Source organism: Rhynchophorus ferrugineus, unplaced genomic scaffold, assembly GCF_030347505.1.
Source record: "Rhynchophorus ferrugineus isolate W39M unplaced genomic scaffold, kcgeb_rfMv2 rfM7, whole genome shotgun sequence".
Lineage (NCBI taxonomy): Eukaryota > Metazoa > Arthropoda > Insecta > Coleoptera > Curculionidae > Rhynchophorus > Rhynchophorus ferrugineus.
Window position 1 is genome coordinate 22,767,112 of NW_027472586.1, and position 21,191 is coordinate 22,788,302.

Here is a 21,191-nt window from a genome sequence, read left to right on the forward strand (position 1 = left end):
TCTCGGAAACTATAAGAGATAATGCAATTTGGCAATCAGCAACGTAATTAGCATGCCGAATATTACTTGGAATGTGAATTACAACGAAATCGCTAATTCATAAGACCATTTTACAATTCTGGCCCAAGTTAGAAGCAGAGCCAATATTGCAAGATGTCGATAGTCCATATCTCGGAAACTATAAGAGATAATGCAATTTGGCAATCGGCAACGTAATTAGCATGCCGAATATTACTTGGAATGTGAATTACAACGAAATCGCTAATTCATAAGACCATTTTACAATTCTGGCCCAAGTTAGAAGCAGAACCAATATTGCAAGATGTCGATAGTCCATATCTCAGAAACTATAAGAGATAATGCAATTTGGCAATCGGCAACGTAATTAGAATGCCGAATATTACTTGGAATGTGATTTACAACGAAATCGCTAATTCATAAGACCATTTTACAATTCTGGCCCAAATTAGAAGCAGAGCCAATATTGCAAGATGTCGATAGTCCATATCTCGGAAACTATAAGAGATAATGCAATTTGGCAATCGGCAACGTAATTAGCATGCCGAATATTACTTGGAATATGAATTATAACGAAATCGCTAATTCATAAGACCATTTTACAATTCTGGCCCAAGTTAGAAGCAGAGCCAATATTGCAAGATGTCGATAGTCCATATCTCAGAAACTATAAGAGATAATGCAATTTGGCAATCGGCAACGTAATTAGCATGCCGAATATTACTTGGAATGTGAATTGGAGCGAAATTGCTAATTCATAAGACCATTTTACAATTTTGACCCAAGTTAGAAGCAGAGCCAATATTGTAAAATGTCGATGGTCCATATCTCGGAAACTATAAGAGATAATGCAATTTGGCCATCGGCAGTGTAATTAGCATGCCGAATATTACTTGGAATGTGAATTACAACGAAATCGCTAATTCATAAGACCATTTTACAATTTTGACCCAAGTTAGAAGCAGAGCCAATATTGCAAGATGTCGATAGTCCATATCTCGGAAACTATAAGAGATAATGCAATTTGGCAATCGGCAACGTAATTAGCATGCCAAATATTACTTGGAATGTGAATTGGAGCGAAATTGCTAATTCATAAGACCATTTTACAATTTTGACCCAAGTTAGAAGCAGAGCCAATATTGTAAAATGTCGATGGTCCATATCTCGGAAACTATAAGAGATAATGCAATTTGGCCATCGGCAGTGTAATTAGCATGCCGAATATTACTTGGAATGTGAATTACAACGAAATCGCTAATTCATAAGACCATTTTACAATTTTGACCCAAGTTAGAAGCAGAGCCAATATTGCAAGATGTCGATAGTCCATATCTCGGAAACTATAAGAGATAATGCAATTTGGCAATCGGCAACGTAATTAGCATGCCGAATATTACTTGGAATGTGAATTACAACAAAATCGCTAATTCATAAGACCATTTTACAATTCTGGCCCAAGTTAGAAGCAGAGCCAATATTGCAAGATGTCGATAGTCCATATCTCGGAAACTATAAGAGATAATGCAATTTGGCAATCAGCAACGTAATTAGCATGCCGAATATTACTTGGAATGTGAATTGGAGCGAAATCGCTAATTCATAAGACCATTTTACAATTCTGGCCCAAGTTAGAAGCAGAGTCAATATTGCAAGATGTCGATAGTCCATATCTCGGAAACTATAAGAGATAATGCAATTTGGCAATCGGCAACGTAATTAGAATGCCGAATATTACTTGGAATGTGAACTGGAGCGAAATCGCTAATTCATAAGACCATTTTACAATTTTGACCCAAGTTAGAAGCAGAGCCAATATTGTAAAATGTCGATAGTCCATATCTCGGAAACTATAAGAGATAATGCAATTTGGCAATCGGCAACGTAATTAGCATGCCGAATATTACTTGGAATGTGAATTACAACGAAATCGCTAATTCATAAGACCATTTTACAATTCTGGCCCAAGTTAGAAGCAGAGCCAATATTGCAAGATGTCGATAGTCCATATCTCGGAAACTATAAGAGATAATGCAATTTGGCAATCGGCAACGTAATTCGCATGCCGAATATTACTTGGAATGTGAATTACAACGAAATCGCTAATTCATAAGACCATTTTACAATTCTGGCCCAAGTTAGTAGCAGAGCCAATATTGCAAGATGTCGATAGTCCATATCTCGGAAACTATAAGAGATAATGCAATTTGGCAATCGGCAACGTAATTAGCATGCCGAATATTACTTGGAATGTGAATTACAACGAAATCACTAATTCATAGACCATTTTACAATTCTGGCCCAAATTAGAAGCAGAGCCAATATTGCAAGATGTCGATAGTCCATATCTCGGAAACTATAAGAGATAATGCAATTTGGCAATCGGCAACGTAATTAGCAGGCCGAATATTACTTGGAATGTGAATTACAACGAAATCGCTAATTCATAAGACCATTTTACAATTCTGGCCCAAGTTAGAAGCAGAGCCAATATTGCAAGATGTCGATAGTCCACATCTCGGAAACTATAAGAGATAATGCAACTTGGCAATCGGCAACGTAATTAGCATGCCGAATATTACTTGGAATGTGAATTACAACGAAATCGCTAATTCATAAGACCATTTTACAATTCTGGCCCAAGTTAGAAGCAGAGCCAATATTGCAAGATGTCGATAGTCCATATCTCGGAAACTATAAGAGATAATGCAATTTGGCAATCGGCAACGTAATTAGCATGCCGAATATTACTTGGAATGTGAATTACAACGAAATCGCTAATTCATAAGACCATTTTACAATTCTGGCCCAAGTTAGAAGCAGAGCCAATATTGCAAGATGTCGATAGTCCATATCTCGGAAACTATAAGAGATAATGCAATTTGGCAATCGGCAACGTAATTAGCATGCCGAATATTACTTGGAATGTGAATTACAACGAAATCGCTAATTCATAAGACCATTTTACAATTCTGGCCCAAGTTAGAAGCAGAGCCAATATTGCAAGATGTCGATAGTCCATATCTCGGAAACTATAAGAGATAATGCAATTTGGCAATCGGCAACGTAATTAGCATGCCGAATATTACTTGGAATGTGAATTGGAGCGAGATTGCTAATTCATAAGACCATTTTACAATTTTGACCCAAGTTAGAAGCAGAGCCAATATTGTAAAATGTCGATAGTCCATATCTCGGAAACTATAAGAGATAATGCAATTTGGCAATCGGCAACGTAATTAGCATGCCGAATATTACTTGGAATGTGAATTACAACGAAATCGCTAATTCATAAGACCATTTTACAATTCTGACCCAAGTTAGAAGCAGAGCCAATATTGCAAGATGTCGATAGTCCATATCTCGGAAACTATAAGAGATAATGCAATTTGGCAATCGGCAACGTAATTAGCATGCCGAATATTACTTGGAATGTGAATTACAACGAAATCGCTAATTCATAAGACCATTTTACAATTCTGGCCCAAGTTAGAAGCAGAGCCAATATTGCAAGATGTCGATAGTCCATATCTCGGAAACTATAAGAGATAATGCAATTTGGCAATCGGCAACGTAATTAGCATGCCGAATATTACTTGGAATGTGAATTGGAGCGAAATCGCTAATTCATAAGACCACTTTACAATTTTGACCCAAGTTAGAAGCAGAGCCAATATTGTAAAATGTCGATAGTCCATATCTCGGAAACTATAAGAGATAATGCAATTTGGCAATCGGCAACGTAATTAGCATGCCGAATATTACTTGGAATGTGAATTACAACGAAATCGCTAATTCATAAGACCATTTTACAATTCTGGTCCAAGTTAGAAGCAGAGCCAATATTGCAAGATGTCGATAGTCCATATCTCGGAAACTATAAGAGATAATGCAATTTGGCAATCGGCAACGTAATTAGCAGGCGGAATATTACTTGGAATGTGAATTGGAGCCGAAATGGCTAATTCATAAGACCATTTTACAATTCTGGCCCAAGTTAGAAGCAGAGCCAATATTGCAAGATGTCGATAGTCCATATCTCGGAAACTATAAGAGATAATGCAATTTGGCAATCGGCAACGTAATTAGCATGCCGAATATAACTTGGAATGTGAATTACAACGAAATCGCTAATTCATAAGACCATTTTACAATTCTGGCCCAAGTTAGAAGCAGAGCCAATATTGCAAGATGTCGATAGTCCATATCTCGGAAACTATAAGAGATAATGCAATTTGGCAATCGGCAACGTAATTAGCATGCCGAATATTACTTGGAATGTGAATTGGAGCGAAATCGCTAATTCATAAGACCACTTTACAATTTTGACCCAAGTTAGAAGCAGAGCCAATATTGTAAAATGTCGATAGTCCATATCTCGGAAACTATAAGAGATAATGCAATTTGGCAATCGGCAACGTAATTAGCATGCCGAATATTACTTGGAATGTGAATTACAACGAAATCGCTAATTCATAAGACCATTTTACAATTCTGGCCCAAGTTAGAAGCAGAGCCAATATTGCAAGATGTCGATAGTCCATATCTCGGAAACTATAAGAGATAATGCAATTTGGCAATCGGCAACGTAATTAGCATGCCGAATATTACTTGGAATGTGAATTACAACGAAATCGCTAATTCATAAGACCATTTTACAATTCTGGCCCAAGTTAGAAGCAGAGCCAATATTGCAAGATGTCGATAGTCCATATCTCGGAAACTATAAGAGATAATGCAATTTGGCAATCGGCAACGTAATTAGCATGCCGAATATTACTTGGAATGTGAATTGGAGCGAAATCGCTAATTCATAAGACCATTTTACAATTTTGACCCAAGTTAGAAGCAGAGCCAATATTGTAAAATGTCGATAGTCCATATCTCGGAAACTATAAGAGATAATGCAATTTGGCAATCGGCAACGTAATTAGCATGCCGAATATTACTTGGAATGTGAATTACAACGAAATCGCTAATTCATAAGACCATTTTACAATTCTGACCCAAGTTAGAAGCAGAGCCAATATTGCAAGATGTCGATAGTCCATATCTCGGAAACTATAAGAGATAATGCAATTTGGCAATCGGCAACGTAATTAGCATGCCGAATATTACTTGGAATGTGAATTACAACGAAATCGCTAATTCATAAGGCCATTTTACAATTCTGGCCCAAGTTAGAAGCAGAGCCAATATTGCAAGATGTCGATAGTCCATATCTCGGAAACTATAAGAGATAATGCAATTTGGCAATCGGCAACGTAATTAGCATGCCGAATATTACTTGGAATGTGAATTGGAGCGAAATCGCTAATTCAAAAGACCACTTTACAATTTTGACCCAAGTTAGAAGCAGAGCCAATATTGTAAAATGTCGATAGTCCATATCTCGGAAACTATAAGAGATAATGCAATTTGGCAATCGGCAACGTAATTAGCATGCCGAATATTACTTGGAATGTGAATTACAACGAAATCGCTAATTCATAAGACCATTTTACAATTCGGGCCCAAGTTAGAAGCAGAGCCAATATTGCAAGATGTCGATAGTCCATATCTCGGAAACTATAAGAGATAATGCAATTTGGCAATCGGCAACGTAATTAGCATGCCGAATATTACTTGGAATGTGAATTGGAGCGAAATCGCTAATTCATAAGACCGCTTTACAATTTTGACCCAAGTTAGAAGCAGAGCCAATATTGTAAAATGTCGATAGTCCATATCTCGGAAACTATAAGAGATAATGCAATTTGGCAATCGGCAACGTAATTAGCATGCCGAATATTACTTGGAATGTGAATTACAACGAAATCGCTAATTCATAAGACCATTTTACAATTCTGGCCCAAGTTAGAAGCAGAGCCAATATTGCAAGATGTCGATAGTCCATATCTCGGAAACTATAAGAGATAATGCAATTTGGCAATCGGCAACGTAATTAGCATGCGGAATATTACTTGGAATGTGAATTGGAGCCGAAATGGCTAATTCATAAGACCATTTTACAATTCTGGCCCAAGTTAGAAGCAGAGCCAATATTGCAAGAAGTCGATAGTCCATATCTCGGAAACTATAAGAGATAATGCAATTTGGCAATCGGCAACGTAATTAGCATGCCGAATATTACTTGGAATGTGAATTACAACGAAATCGCTAATTCATAAGACCATTTTACAATTCTGGCCCAAGTTAGAAGCAGAGCCAATATTGCAAGATGTCGATAGTCCATATCTCGGAAACTATAAGAGATAATGCAATTTGGCAATCGGCAACGTAATTAGCATGCCGAATATTGCTTGGAATGTGAATTGGAGCGAAATTGCTAATTCATAAGACCATTTTACAATTTTGACCCAAGTTAGAAGCAGAGCCAATATTGTAAAATGTCGATGGTCCATATCTCGGAAACTATAAGAGATAATGCAATTTGGCCATCGGCAGTGTAATTAGCATGCCGAATATTACTTGGAATGTGAATTACAACGAAATCGCTAATTCATAAGACCATTTTACAATTTTGACCCAAGTTAGAAGCAGAGCCAATATTGCAAGATGTCGATAGTCCATATCTCGGAAACTATAAGAGATAATGCAATTTGGCAATCGGCAACGTAATTAGCATGCCGAATATTACTTGGAATGTGAATTACAACAAAATCGCTAATTCATAAGACCATTTTACAATTCTGGCCCAAGTTATAAGCAGAGCCAATATTGCAAGATGTCGATAGTCCATATCTCGGAAACTATAAGAGATAATGCAATTTGGCAATCGGCAACGTAATTAGCATGCCGAATATTACTTGGAATGTGAACTGGAGCGAAATCGCTAATTCATAAGACCATTTTACAATTTTGACCCAAGTTAGAAGAAGAGCCAATATTGTAAAATGTCGATAGTCGATATCTCGGAAACTATAAGAGATAATGCAATTTGGCAATCGGCAACGTAATTAGCATGCCGAATATTACTTGGAATGTGAATTACAACGAAATCGCTAATTCATAAGACCATTTTACAATTCTGGCTCAAGTTAGAAGCAGAGCCAATATTGCAAGATGTCGATAGTCCATATCTCGGAAACTATAAGAGATAATGCAATTTGGCAATCGGCAACGTAATTAGCATGTCGAATATTACTTGGAATGTGAATTACAACGAAATCGCTAATTCATAAGACCATTTTACATTTCTGGCCCAAGTTAGAAGCAGAGCCAATATTGCAAGATGTCGATAGTCCATATCTCGGAAACTATAAGAGATAATGCAATTTGGCAATCGGCAACGTAATTAGCATGCCGAATATTACTTGGAATGTGAATTACAACGAAATCGCTAATTCATAAGACCATTTTACAATTCTGGCCCAAGTTAGAAGCAGAGCCAATATTGCAAGATGTCGATAGTCCATATCTCGGAAACTATAAGAGATAATGCAATTTGGCAATCGGCAACGTAATTAGCATGCCGAATATTACTTGGAATGTGAATTACAACAAAATCGCTAATTCATAAGACCATTTTACAATTCTGGCCCAAGTTAGAAGCAGAGCCAATATTGCAAGATGTCGATAGTCCATATCTCGGAAACTATAAGAGATAATGCAATTTGGCAATCGGCAACGTAATTAGCATGCCGAATATTACTTGGAATGTGAACTGGAGCGAAATCGCTAATTCATAAAACCATTTTACAATTTTGACCCAAGTTAGAAGAAGAGCCAATATTGTAAAATGTCGATAGTCCATATCTCGGAAACTGTAAGAGATAATGCAATTTGGCAATCGGCAACGTAATTAGCATGCCGAATATTACTTGGAATGTGAATTGGAGCGAAATCGCTAATTCATAAGACCACTTTACAATTTTGACCCAAGTTAGAAGCAGAGCCAATATTGTAAAATGTCGATAGTCCATATCTCGGAAACTATAAGAGATAATGCAATTTGGCAATCGGCAACGTAATTAGCATGCCGAATATTACTTGGAATGTGAATTACAACGAAATCGCTAATTCATAAGACCATTTTACAATTCTGGCCCAAGTTAGAAGCAGAGCCAATATTGCAAGATGTCGATAGTCCATATCTCGGAAACTATAAGAGATAATGCAATTTGGCAATCGGCAACGTAATTAGCAGGCGGAATATTACTTGGAATGTGAATTGGAGCCGAAATGGCTAATTCATAAGACCATTTTACAATTCTGGCCCAAGTTAGAAGCAGAGCCAATATTGCAAGATGTCGATAGTCCATATCTCGGAAACTATAAGAGATAATGCAATTTGGCAATCGGCAACGTAATTAGCATGCCGAATATTACTTGGAATGTGAATTACAACGAAATCGCTAATTCATAAGACCATTTTACAATTCTGGCCCAAGTTAGAAGCAGAGCCAATATTGCAAGATGTCGATAGTCCATATCTCGGAAACTATAAGAGATAATGCAATTTGGCAATCGGCAACGTAATTAGCATGCCGAATATTACTTGGAATGTGAATTACAACGAAATCGCTAATTCATAAGACCATTTTACAATTCTGGCCCAAGTTAGAAGCAGAGCCAATATTGCAAGATGTCGATAGTCCATATCTAGGAAACTATAAGAGATAATGCAATTTGGCAATCGGCAACGTAATTAGCATGCCGAATATTACTTGGAATGTGAATTGGAGCGAAATCGCTAATTCATAAGACCATTTTACAATTTTGACCCAAGTTAGAAGCAGAGCCAATATTGTAAAATGTCGATAGTCCATATCTCGGAAACTATAAGAGATAATGCAATTTGGCAATCGGCAACGTAATTAGCATGCCGAATATTACTTGGAATGTGAATTACAACGAAATCGCTAATTCATAAGACCATTTTACAATTCTGACCCAAGTTAGAAGCAGAGCCAATATTGCAAGATGTCGATGGTCCATATCTCGGAAACTATAAGAGATAATGCAATTTGGCAATCGGCAACGTAATTAGCATGCCGAATATTACTTGGAATGTGAATTACAACGAAATCGCTAATTCATAAGGCCATTTTACAATTCTGACCCAAGTTAGAAGCAGAGCCAATATTGCAAGATGTCGATAGTCCATATCTCGGAAACTATAAGAGATAATGCAATTTGGCAATCGGCAACGTAATTAGCATGCCGAATATTACTTGGAATGTGAATTGGAGCGAAATCGCTAATTCATAAGACCACTTTACAATTTTGACCCAAGTTAGAAGCAGAGCCAATATTGTAAAATGTCGATAGTCCATATCTCGGAAACTATAAGAGATAATGCAATTTGGCAATCGGCAACGTAATTAGCATGCCGAATATTACTTGGAATGTGAATTACAACGAAATCGCTAATTCATAAGACCATTTTACAATTCTGGCCCAAGTTAGAAGCAGAGCCAATATTGCAAGATGTCGATAGTCCATATCTCGGAAACTATAAGAGATAATGCAATTTGGCAATCGGCAACGTAATTAGCATGCCGATTATTACTTGGAATGTGAATTGGAGCGAAATCGCTAATTCATAAGACCGCTTTACAATTTTGACCCAAGTTAGAAGCAGAGCCAATATTGTAAAATGTCGATAGTCCATATCTCGGAAACTATAAGAGATAATGCAATTTGGCAATCGGCAACGTAATTAGCATGCCGAATATTACTTGGAATGTGAATTACAACGAAATCGCTAATTCATAAGACCATTTTACAATTCTGGCCCAAGTTAGAAGCAGAGCCAATATTGCAAGATGTCGATAGTCCATATCTCGGAAACTATAAGAGATAATGCAATTTGGCAATCGGCAACGTAATTAGCATGCGGAATATTACTTGGAATGTGAATTGGAGCCGAAATGGCTAATTCATAAGACCATTTTACAATTCTGGCCCAAGTTAGAAGCAGAGCCAATATTGCAAGATGTCGATAGTCCATATCTCGGAAACTATAAGAGATAATGCAATTTGGCAATCGGCAACGTAATTAGCATGCCGAATATTACTTGGAATGTGAATTACAACGAAATCGCTAATTCATAAGGCCATTTTACAATTCTGGCCCAAGTTAGAAGCAGAGCCAATATTGCAAGATGTCGATAGTCCATATCTCGGAAACTATAAGAGATAATGCAATTTGGCAATCGGCAACGTAATTAGCATGCCGAATATTGCTTGGAATGTGAATTGGAGCGAAATTGCTAATTCATAAGACCATTTTACAATTTTGACCCAAGTTAGAAGCAGAGCCAATATTGTAAAATGTCGATGGTCCATATCTCGGAAACTATAAGAGATAATGCAATTTGGCCATCGGCAGTGTAATTAGCATGCCGAATATTACTTGGAATGTGAATTACAACGAAATCGCTAATTCATAAGACCATTTTACAATTTTGACCCAAGTTAGAAGCAGAGCCAATATTGCAAGATGTCGATAGTCCATATCTCGGAAACTATAAGAGATAATGCAATTTGGCAATCGGCAACGTAATTAGCATGCCGAATATTACTTGGAATGTGAATTACAACAAAATCGCTAATTCATAAGACCATTTTACAATTCTGGCCCAAGTTAGAAGCAGAGCCAATATTGCAAGATGTCGATAGTCCATATCTCGGAAACTATAAGAGATAATGCAATTTGGCAATCGGCAACGTAATTAGCATGCCGAATATTACTTGGAATGTGAACTGGAGCGAAATCGCTAATTCATAAGACCATTTTACAATTTTGACCCAAGTTAGAAGAAGAGCCAATATTGTAAAATGTCGATAGTCCATATCTCGGAAACTATAAGAGATAATGCAATTTGGCAATCGGCAACGTAATTAGCATGCCGAATATTACTTGGAATGTGAATTACAACGAAATCGCTAATTCATAAGACCATTTTACAATTCTGGCTCAAGTTAGAAGCAGAGCCAATATTGCAAGATGTCGATAGTCCATATCTCGGAAACTATAAGAGATAATGCAATCTGGCAATCGGCAACGTAATTAGCATGCCGAATATTACTTGGAATGTGAATTACAACGAAATCGCTAATTCATAAGACCATTTTACAATTCTGGCCCAAGTTAGAAGCAGAGCCAATATTGCAAGATGTCGATAGTCCATATCTCGGAAACTATAAGAGATAATGCAATTTGGCAATCGGCAACCTAATTAGCATGCGGAATATTACTTGGAATGTGAATTGGAGCCGAAATGGCTAATTCATAAGACCATTTTACAATTCTGGCCCAAGTTAGAAGCAGAGCCAATATTGCAAGATGTCGATAGTCCATATCTCGGAAACTATAAGAGATAATGCAATTTGGCAATCGGCAACGTAATTAGCATGCCGAATATTACTTGGAATGTGAATTACAACGAAATCGCTAATTCATAAGACCATTTTACAATTCTGGCCCAAGTTAGAAGCAGAACCAATATTGCAAGATGTCGATAGTCCATATCTCGGAAACTATAAGAGATAATGCAATTTGGCAATCGGCAACGTAATTAGCATGCCGAATATTACTTCGAATGTGAATTACAACGAAATCGCTAATTCATAAGACCATTTTACAATTCTGGCCCAAGTTAGAAGCAGAGCCAATATTGCAAGATGTCGATAGTCCATATCTCAGAAACTATAAGAGATAATGCAATTTGGCAATCGGCAACGTAATTAGCATGCCGAATATTACTTGGAATGTGAATTGGAGCGAAATTGCTAATTCATAAGACCATTTTACAATTTTGACCCAAGTTAGAAACAGAGCCAATATTGTAAAATGTCGATAGTCCATATCTCGGAAACTATAAGAGATAATGCAATTTGGCCATCGGCAGTGTAATTAGCATGCCGAATATTACTTGGAATGTGAATTACAACGAAATCGCTAATTCATAAGACCATTTTACAATTTTGACCCAAGTTAGAAGCAGAGCCAATATTGCAAGATGTCGATAGTCCATATCTCGGAAACTATAAGAGATAATGCAATTTGGCAATCGGCAACGTAATTAGCATGCCGAATATTACTTGGAATGTGAATTACAACAAAATCGCTAATTCATAAGACCATTTTACAATTCTGGCCCAAGTTAGAATCAGAGCCAATATTGCAAGATGTCGATAGTCCATATCTCAGAAACTATAAGAGATAATGCAATTTGGCAATCGGCAACGTAATTAGCATGCCGAATATTACTTGGAATGTGAATTGGAGCGAAATCGCTAATTCATAAGACCATTTTACAATTCTGGCCCAAGTTAGAAGCAGAGCCAATATTGCAAGATGTCGATAGTCCATATCTCGGAAACTATAAGAGATAATGCAATTTGGCAATCGGCAACGTAATTAGCATGCCGAATATTACTTGGAATGTGAATTGGAGCGAAATCGCTAATTCATAAGACCACTTTACAATTTTGACCCAAGTTAGAAGCAGAGCCAATATTGTAAAATGTCGATAGTCCATATCTCGGAAACTATAAGAGATAATGCAATTTGGCAATCGGCAACGTAATTAGCATGCCGAATATTACTTGGAATGTGAATTACAACGAAATCGCTAATTCATAAGACCATTTTACAATTCTGGCCCAAGTTAGAAGCAGAGCCAATATTGCAAGATGTCGATAGTCCATATCTCGGAAACTATAAGAGATAATGCAATTTGGCAATCGGCAACGTAATTAGCATGCGGAATATTACTTGGAATGTGAATTGGAGCCGAAATGGCTAATTCATAAGACCATTTTACAATTCTGGCCCAAGTTAGAAGCAGAGCCAATATTGCAAGATGTCGATAGTCCATATCTCGGAAACTATAAGAGATAATGCAATTTGCGAATCGGCAACGTAATTAGCATGCCGAATATTACTTGGAATGTGAATTACAACGAAATCGCTAATTCATAAGACCATTTTACAATTCTGGCCCAAGTTAGAAGCAGAGCCAATATTGCAAGATGTCGATAGTCCATATCTCGGAAACTATAAGAGATAATGCAATTTGGCAATCGGCAACGTAATTAGCATGCCGAATATTACTTGGAATGTGAATTACAACGAAATCGCTAATTCATAAGACCATTTTACAATTCTGGCCCAAGTTAGAAGCAGAGCCAATATTGCAAGATGTCGATAGTCCATATCTCAGAAACTATAAGAGATAATGCAATTTGGCAATCGGCAACGTAATTAGCATGCCGAATATTACTTGGAATGTGAATTGGAGCGAAATTGCTAATTCATAAGACCATTTTACAATTTTGACCCAAGTTAGAAGCAGAGCCAATATTGTAAAATGTCGATGGTCCATATCTCGGAAACTATAAGAGATAATGCAATTTGGCCATCGGCAGTGTAATTAGCATGCCGAATATTACTTGGAATGTGAATTACAACGAAATCGCTAATTCATAAGACCATTTTACAATTTTGACCCAAGTTAGAAGCAGAGCCAATATTGCAAGATGTCGATAGTCCATATCTCGGAAACTCTAAGAGATAATGCAATTTGGCAATCGGCAACGTAATTAGCATGCCGAATATTACTTGGAATGTGAATTACAACAAAATCGCTAATTCATAAGACCATTTTACAATTTTGACCCAAGTTAGAAGCAGAGCCAATATTGTAAAATGTCGATAGTCCATATCTCGGAAACTATAAGAGATAATGCAATTTGGCAATCGGCAACGTAATTAGCATGCCGAATATTACTTGGAATGTGAATTACAACGAAATCGCTAATTCATAAGACCATTTTACAATTCTGGCCCAAGTTAGAAGCAGAGCCAATATTGCAAGATGTCGATAGTCCATATCTCGGAAACTATAAGAGATAATGCAATTTGGCAATCGGCAACGTAATTAGCATGCCGAATATTACTTGGAATGTGAATTACAACGAAATCGCTAATTCATAAGACCATTTTACAATTCTGGCCCATGTTAGAAGCAGAGCCAATATTGCAAGATGTCGATAGTCCATATCTCGGAAACTATAAGAGATAATGCAATTTGGCAATCGGCAACGTAATTAGCATGCCGAATAATACTTGGAATGTGAATTATAACGAAATCGCTAATTCATAAGACCATTTTACAATTCTGGCCCAAGTTAGAAGCAGAGCCAATATTGCAAGATGTCGATAGTCCATATCTCAGAAACTATAAGAGATAATGCAATTTGGCAATCGGCAACGTAATTAGCATGCCGAATATTACTTGGAATGTGAATTGGAGCGAAATTGCTAATTCATAAGACCATTTTACAATTTTGACCCAAGTTAGAAGCAGAGCCAATATTGTAAAATGTCGATGGTCCATATCTCGGAAACTATAAGAGATAATGCAATTTGGCCATCGGCAGTGTAATTAGCATGCCGAATATTACTTGGAATGTGAATTACAACGAAATCGCTAATTCATAAGACCATTTTACAATTTTGACCCAAGTTAGAAGCAGAGCCAATATTGCAAGATGTCGATAGTCCATATCTCGGAAACTATAAGGGATAATGCAATTTGGCAATCGGCAACGTAATTAGCATGCCGAATATTACTTGGAATGTGAATTACAACAAAATCGCTAATTCATAAGACCATTTTACAATTCTGGCCCAAGTTAGAAGCAGAGCCAATATTGCAAGATGTCGATAGTCCATATCTCAGAAACTATAAGAGATAATGCAATTTGGAAATCGGCAACGTAATTAGCATGCCGAATATTACTTGGAATGTGAATTGGAGCAAAATCGCTAATTCATAAGACCATTTTACAATTCTGGCCCAAGTTAGAAACAGAGCCAATATTGCAAGATGTCGATAGTCCATATCTCGGAAACTATAAGAGATAATGCAATTTGGCAATCGGCAACGTAATTAGCATGCCGAATATTATTTGGAATGTGAACTGGAGCGAAATCGCTAATTCATAAGACCATTTTACAATTTTGACCCAAGTTAGAAGGAGAGCCAATATTGTAAAATGTCGATAGTCCATATCTCGGAAACTATAAGAGATAATGCAATTTGGCAATCGGCAACGTAATTAGCATGCCGAATATTACTTGGAATGTGAATTACAACGAAATCGCTAATTCATAAGACCATTTTACAATTCTGGCTCAAGTTAGAAGCAGAGCCAATATTGCAAGATGTCGATAGTCCATATCTCGGAAACTATAAGAGATAATGCAATCTGGCAATCGGCAACGTAATTAGCATGCCGAATATTACTTGGAATGTGAATTGGAGCGAAATTGCTAATTCATAAGACCATTTTACAATTTTGACCCAAGTTAGAAGCAGAGCCAATATTGTAAAATGTCGATAGTCCATATCTCGGAAACTATAAGAGATAATGCAATTTGGCAATCGGCAACGTAATTAGCATGCCGAATATTACTTGGAATGTGAATTACAACGAAATCGCTAATTCATAAGACCATTTTACAATTCTGGCCCAAGTTAGAAGCAGAGCCAATATTGCAAGATGTCGATAGTCCATATCTCGGAAACTATAAGAGATAATGCAATTTGGCAATCGGCAACGTAATTAGCATGCCGAATATTACTTGGAATGTGAATTACAACGAAATCGCTAATTCATAAGACCATTTTACAATTCTGGCCCAAGTTAGAAGCAGAGCCAATATTGCAAGATGTCGATAGTCCATATCTCGGAAACTATAAGAGATAATGCAATTTGGCAATCGGCAACGTAATTAGCATGCCGAATATTACTTGGAATGTGAATTACAACGAAATCGCTAATTCATAAGACCATTTTACAATTCTGGCCCAAGTTAGAAGCAGAGCCAATATTGCAAGATGTCGATAGTCCATATCTCGGAAACTATAAGAGATAATGCAATTTGGCAATCGGCAACGTAATTAGCATGCCGAATATTACTTGGAATGTGAATTGGAGCCGAAATCGCTAATTCATAAGACCATTTTACAATTCTGGCCCAAGTTAGAAGCAGAGCCAATATTGCAAGATGTCGATAGTCCATATCTCGGAAACTATAAGAGATAATGCAATTTGGCAATCGGCAACGTAATTAGCATGCCGAATATTATTTGGAATGTGAACTGGAGCGAAATCGCTAATTCATAAGACCATTTTACAATTTTGACCCAAGTTAGAAGGAGAGCCAATATTGTAAAATGTCGATAGTCCATATCTCGGAAACTATAAGAGATAATGCAATTTGGCAATCGGCAACGTAATTAGCATGCCGAATATTACTTGGAATGTGAATTACAACGAAATCGCTAATTCATAAGACCATTTTACAATTCTGACCCAAGTTAGAAGCAGAGCCAATATTGCAAGATGTCGATGGTCCATATCTCGGAAACTATAAGAGATAATGCAATTTGGCAATCGGCAACGTAATTAGCATGCCGAATATTACTTGGAATGTGAATTACAACGAAATCGCTAATTCATAAGGCCATTTTACAATTCTGACCCAAGTTAGAAGCAGAGCCAATATTGCAAGATGTCGATAGTCCATATCTCGGAAACTATAAGAGATAATGCAATTTGGCAATCGGCAACGTAATTAGCATGCCGAATATTACTTGGAATGTGAATTGGAGCGAAATCGCTAATTCATAAGACCACTTTACAATTTTGACCCAAGTTAGAAGCAGAGCCAATATTGTAAAATGTCGATAGTCCATATCTCGGAAACTATAAGAGATAATGCAATTTGGCAATCGGCAACGTAATTAGCATGCCGAATATTACTTGGAATGTGAATTACAACGAAATCGCTAATTCATAAGACCATTTTACAATTCTGGCCCAAGTTAGAAGCAGAGCCAATATTGCAAGATGTCGATAGTCCATATCTCGGAAACTATAAGAGATAATGCAATTTGGCAATCGGCAACGTAATTAGCATGCCGATTATTACTTGGAATGTGAATTGGAGCGAAATCGCTAATTCATAAGACCGCTTTACAATTTTGACCCAAGTTAGAAGCAGAGCCAATATTGTAAAATGTCGATAGTCCATATCTCGGAAACTATAAGAGATAATGCAATTTGGCAATCGGCAACGTAATTAGCATGCCGAATATTACTTGGAATGTGAATTACAACGAAATCGCTAATTCATAAGACCATTTTACAATTCTGGCCCAAGTTAGAAGCAGAGCCAATATTGCAAGATGTCGATAGTCCATATCTCGGAAACTATAAGAGATAATGCAATTTGGCAATCGGCAACGTAATTAGCATGCGGAATATTACTTGGAATGTGAATTGGAGCCGAAATGGCTAATTCATAAGACCATTTTACAATTCTGGCCCAAGTTAGAAGCAGAGCCAATATTGCAAGATGTCGATAGTCCATATCTCGGAAACTATAAGAGATAATGCAATTTGGCAATCGGCAACGTAATTAGCATGCCGAATATTACTTGGAATGTGAATTACAACGAAATCGCTAATTCATAAGGCCATTTTACAATTCTGGCCCAAGTTAGAAGCAGAGCCAATATTGCAAGATGTCGATAGTCCATATCTCGGAAACTATAAGAGATAATGCAATTTGGCAATCGGCAACGTAATTAGCATGCCGAATATTGCTTGGAATGTGAATTGGAGCGAAATTGCTAATTCATAAGACCATTTTACAATTTTGACCCAAGTTAGAAGCAGAGCCAATATTGTAAAATGTCGATGGTCCATATCTCGGAAACTATAAGAGATAATGCAATTTGGCCATCGGCAGTGTAATTAGCATGCCGAATATTACTTGGAATGTGAATTACAACGAAATCGCTAATTCATAAGACCATTTTACAATTTTGACCCAAGTTAGAAGCAGAGCCAATATTGCAAGATGTCGATAGTCCATATCTCGGAAACTATAAGAGATAATGCAATTTGGCAATCGGCAACGTAATTAGCATGCCGAATATTACTTGGAATGTGAATTACAACAAAATCGCTAATTCATAAGACCATTTTACAATTCTGGCCCAAGTTAGAAGCAGAGCCAATATTGCAAGATGTCGATAGTCCATATCTCGGAAACTATAAGAGATAATGCAATTTGGCAACCGGCAATGTAATTAGCATGCCGAATATTACTTGGAATGTGAACTGGAGCGATATCGCTAATTCATAAGACCATTTTACAATTTTGACCCAAGTTAGAAGAAGAGCCAATATTGTAAAATGTCGATAGTCCATATCTCGGAAACTATAAGAGATAATGCAATTTGGCAATCGGCAACGTAATTAGCATGCCGAATATTACTTGGAATGTGAATTACAACGAAATCGCTAATTCATAAGACCATTTTACAATTCTGGCTCAAGTTAGAAGCAGAGCCAATATTGCAAGATGTCGATAGTCCATATCTCGGAAACTATAAGAGATAATGCAATCTGGCAATCGGCAACGTAATTAGCATGCCGAATATTACTTGGAATGTGAATTACAACGAAATCGCTAATTCATAAGACCATTTTACAATTCTGGCCCAAGTTAGAAGCAGAGCCAATATTGCAAGATGTCGATAGTCCATATCTCGGAAACTATAAGAGATAATGCAATTTGGCAATCGGCAACCTAATTAGCATGCGGAATATTACTTGGAATGTGAATTGGAGCCGAAATGGCTAATTCATAAGACCATTTTACAATTCTGGCCCAAGTTAGAAGCAGAGCCAATATTGCAAGATGTCAATAGTCCATATCTCGGAAACTATAAGAGATAATGCAATTTGGCAATCGGCAACGTAATTAGCATGCCGAATATTACTTGGAATGTGAATTACAACGAAATCGCTAATTCATAAGACCATTTTACAATTCTGGCCCAAGTTAGAAGCAGAACCAATATTGCAAGATGTCGATAGTCCATATCTCGGAAACTATAAGAGATAATGCAATTTGGCAATCGGCAACGTAATTAGCATGCCGAATATTACTTCGAATGTGAATTACAACGAAATCGCTAATTCATAAGACCATTTTACAATTCTGGCCCAAGTTAGAAGCAGAGCCAATATTGCAAGATGTCGATAGTCCATATCTCAGAAACTATAAGAGATAATGCAATTTGGCAATCGGCAACGTAATTAGCATGCCGAATATTACTTGGAATGTGAATTGGAGCGAAATTGCTAATTCATAAGACCATTTTACAATTTTGACCCAAGTTAGAAACAGAGCCAATATTGTAAAATGTCGATAGTCCATATCTCGGAAACTATAAGAGATAATGCAATTTGGCCATCGGCAGTGTAATTAGCATGCCGAATATTACTTGGAATGTGAATTACAACGAAATCGCTAATTCATAAGACCATTTTACAATTTTGACCCAAGTTAGAAGCAGAGCCAATATTGCAAGATGTCGATAGTCCATATCTCGGAAACTATAAGAGATAATGCAATTTGGCAATCGGCAACGTAATTAGCATGCCGAATATTACTTGGAATGTGAATTACAACAAAATCGCTAATTCATAAGACCATTTTACAATTCTGGCCCAAGTTAGAATCAGAGCCAATATTGCAAGATGTCGATAGTCCATATCTCAGAAACTATAAGAGATAATGCAATTTGGCAATCGGCAACGTAATTAGCATGCCGAATATTACTTGGAATGTGAATTGGAGCGAAATCGCTAATTCATAAGACCATTTTACAATTCTGGCCCAAGTTAGAAGCAGAGCCAATATTGCAAGATGTCGATAGTCCATATCTCGGAAACTATAAGAGATAATGCAATTTGGCAATCGGCAACGTAATTAGCATGCCGAATATTACTTGGAATGTGAATTGGAGCGAAATCGCTAATTCATAAGACCACTTTACAATTTTGACCCAAGTTAGAAGCAGAGCCAATATTGTAAAATGTCGATAGTCCATATCTCGGAAACTATAAGAGATAATGCAATTTGGCAATCGGCAACGTAATTAGCATGCCGAATATTACTTGGAATGTGAATTACAACGAAATCGCTAATTCATAAGACCATTTTACAATTCTGGCCCAAGTTAGAAGCAGAGCCAATATTGCAAGATGTCGATAGTCCATATCTCGGAAACTATAAGAGATAATGCAATTTGGCAATCGGCAACGTAATTAGCATGCGGAATATTACTTGGAATGTGAATTGGAGCCGAAATGGCTAATTCATAAGACCATTTTACAATTCTGGCCCAAGTTAGAAGCAGAGCCAATATTGCAAGATGTCGATAGTCCATATCTCGGAAACTATAAGAGATAATGCAATTTGCGAATCGGCAACGTAATTAGCATGCCGAATATTACTTGGAATGTGAATTACAACGAAATCGCTAATTCATAAGACCATTTTACAATTCTGGCCCAAGTTAGAAGCAGAGCCAATATTGCAAGATGTCGATAGTCCATATCTCGGAAACTATAAGAGATAATGCAATTTGGCAATCGGCAACGTAATTAGCATGCCGAATATTACTTGGAATGTGAATTACAACGAAATCGCTAATTCATAAGACCATTTTACAATTCTGGCCCAAGTTAGAAGCAGAGCCAATATTGCAAGATGTCGATAGTCCATATCTCAGAAACTATAAGAGATAATGCAATTTGGCAATCGGCAACGTAATTAGCATGCCGAATATTACTTGGAATGTGAATTGGAGCGAAATTGCTAATTCATAAGACCATTTTACAATTTTGACCCAAGTTAGAAGCAGAGCCAATATTGTAAAATGTCGATGGTCCATATCTCGGAAACTATAAGAGATAATGCAATTTGGCCATCGGCAGTGTAATTAGCATGCCGAATATTACTTGGAATGTGAATTACAACGAAATCGCTAATTCATAAGACCATTTTACAATTTTGACCCAAGTTAGAAGCAGAGCCAATATTGCAAGATGTCGATAGTCCATATCTCGGAAACTCTAAGAGATAATGCAATTTGGCAATCGGCAACGTAATTAGCATGCCGAATATTACTTGGAATGTGAATTACAACAAAATCGCTAATTCATAAGACCATTTTACAATTTTGACCCAAGTTAGAAGCAGAGCCAATATTGTAAAATGTCGATAGTCCATATCTCGGAAACTATAAGAGATAATGCAATTTGGCAATCGGCAACGTAATTAGCATGCC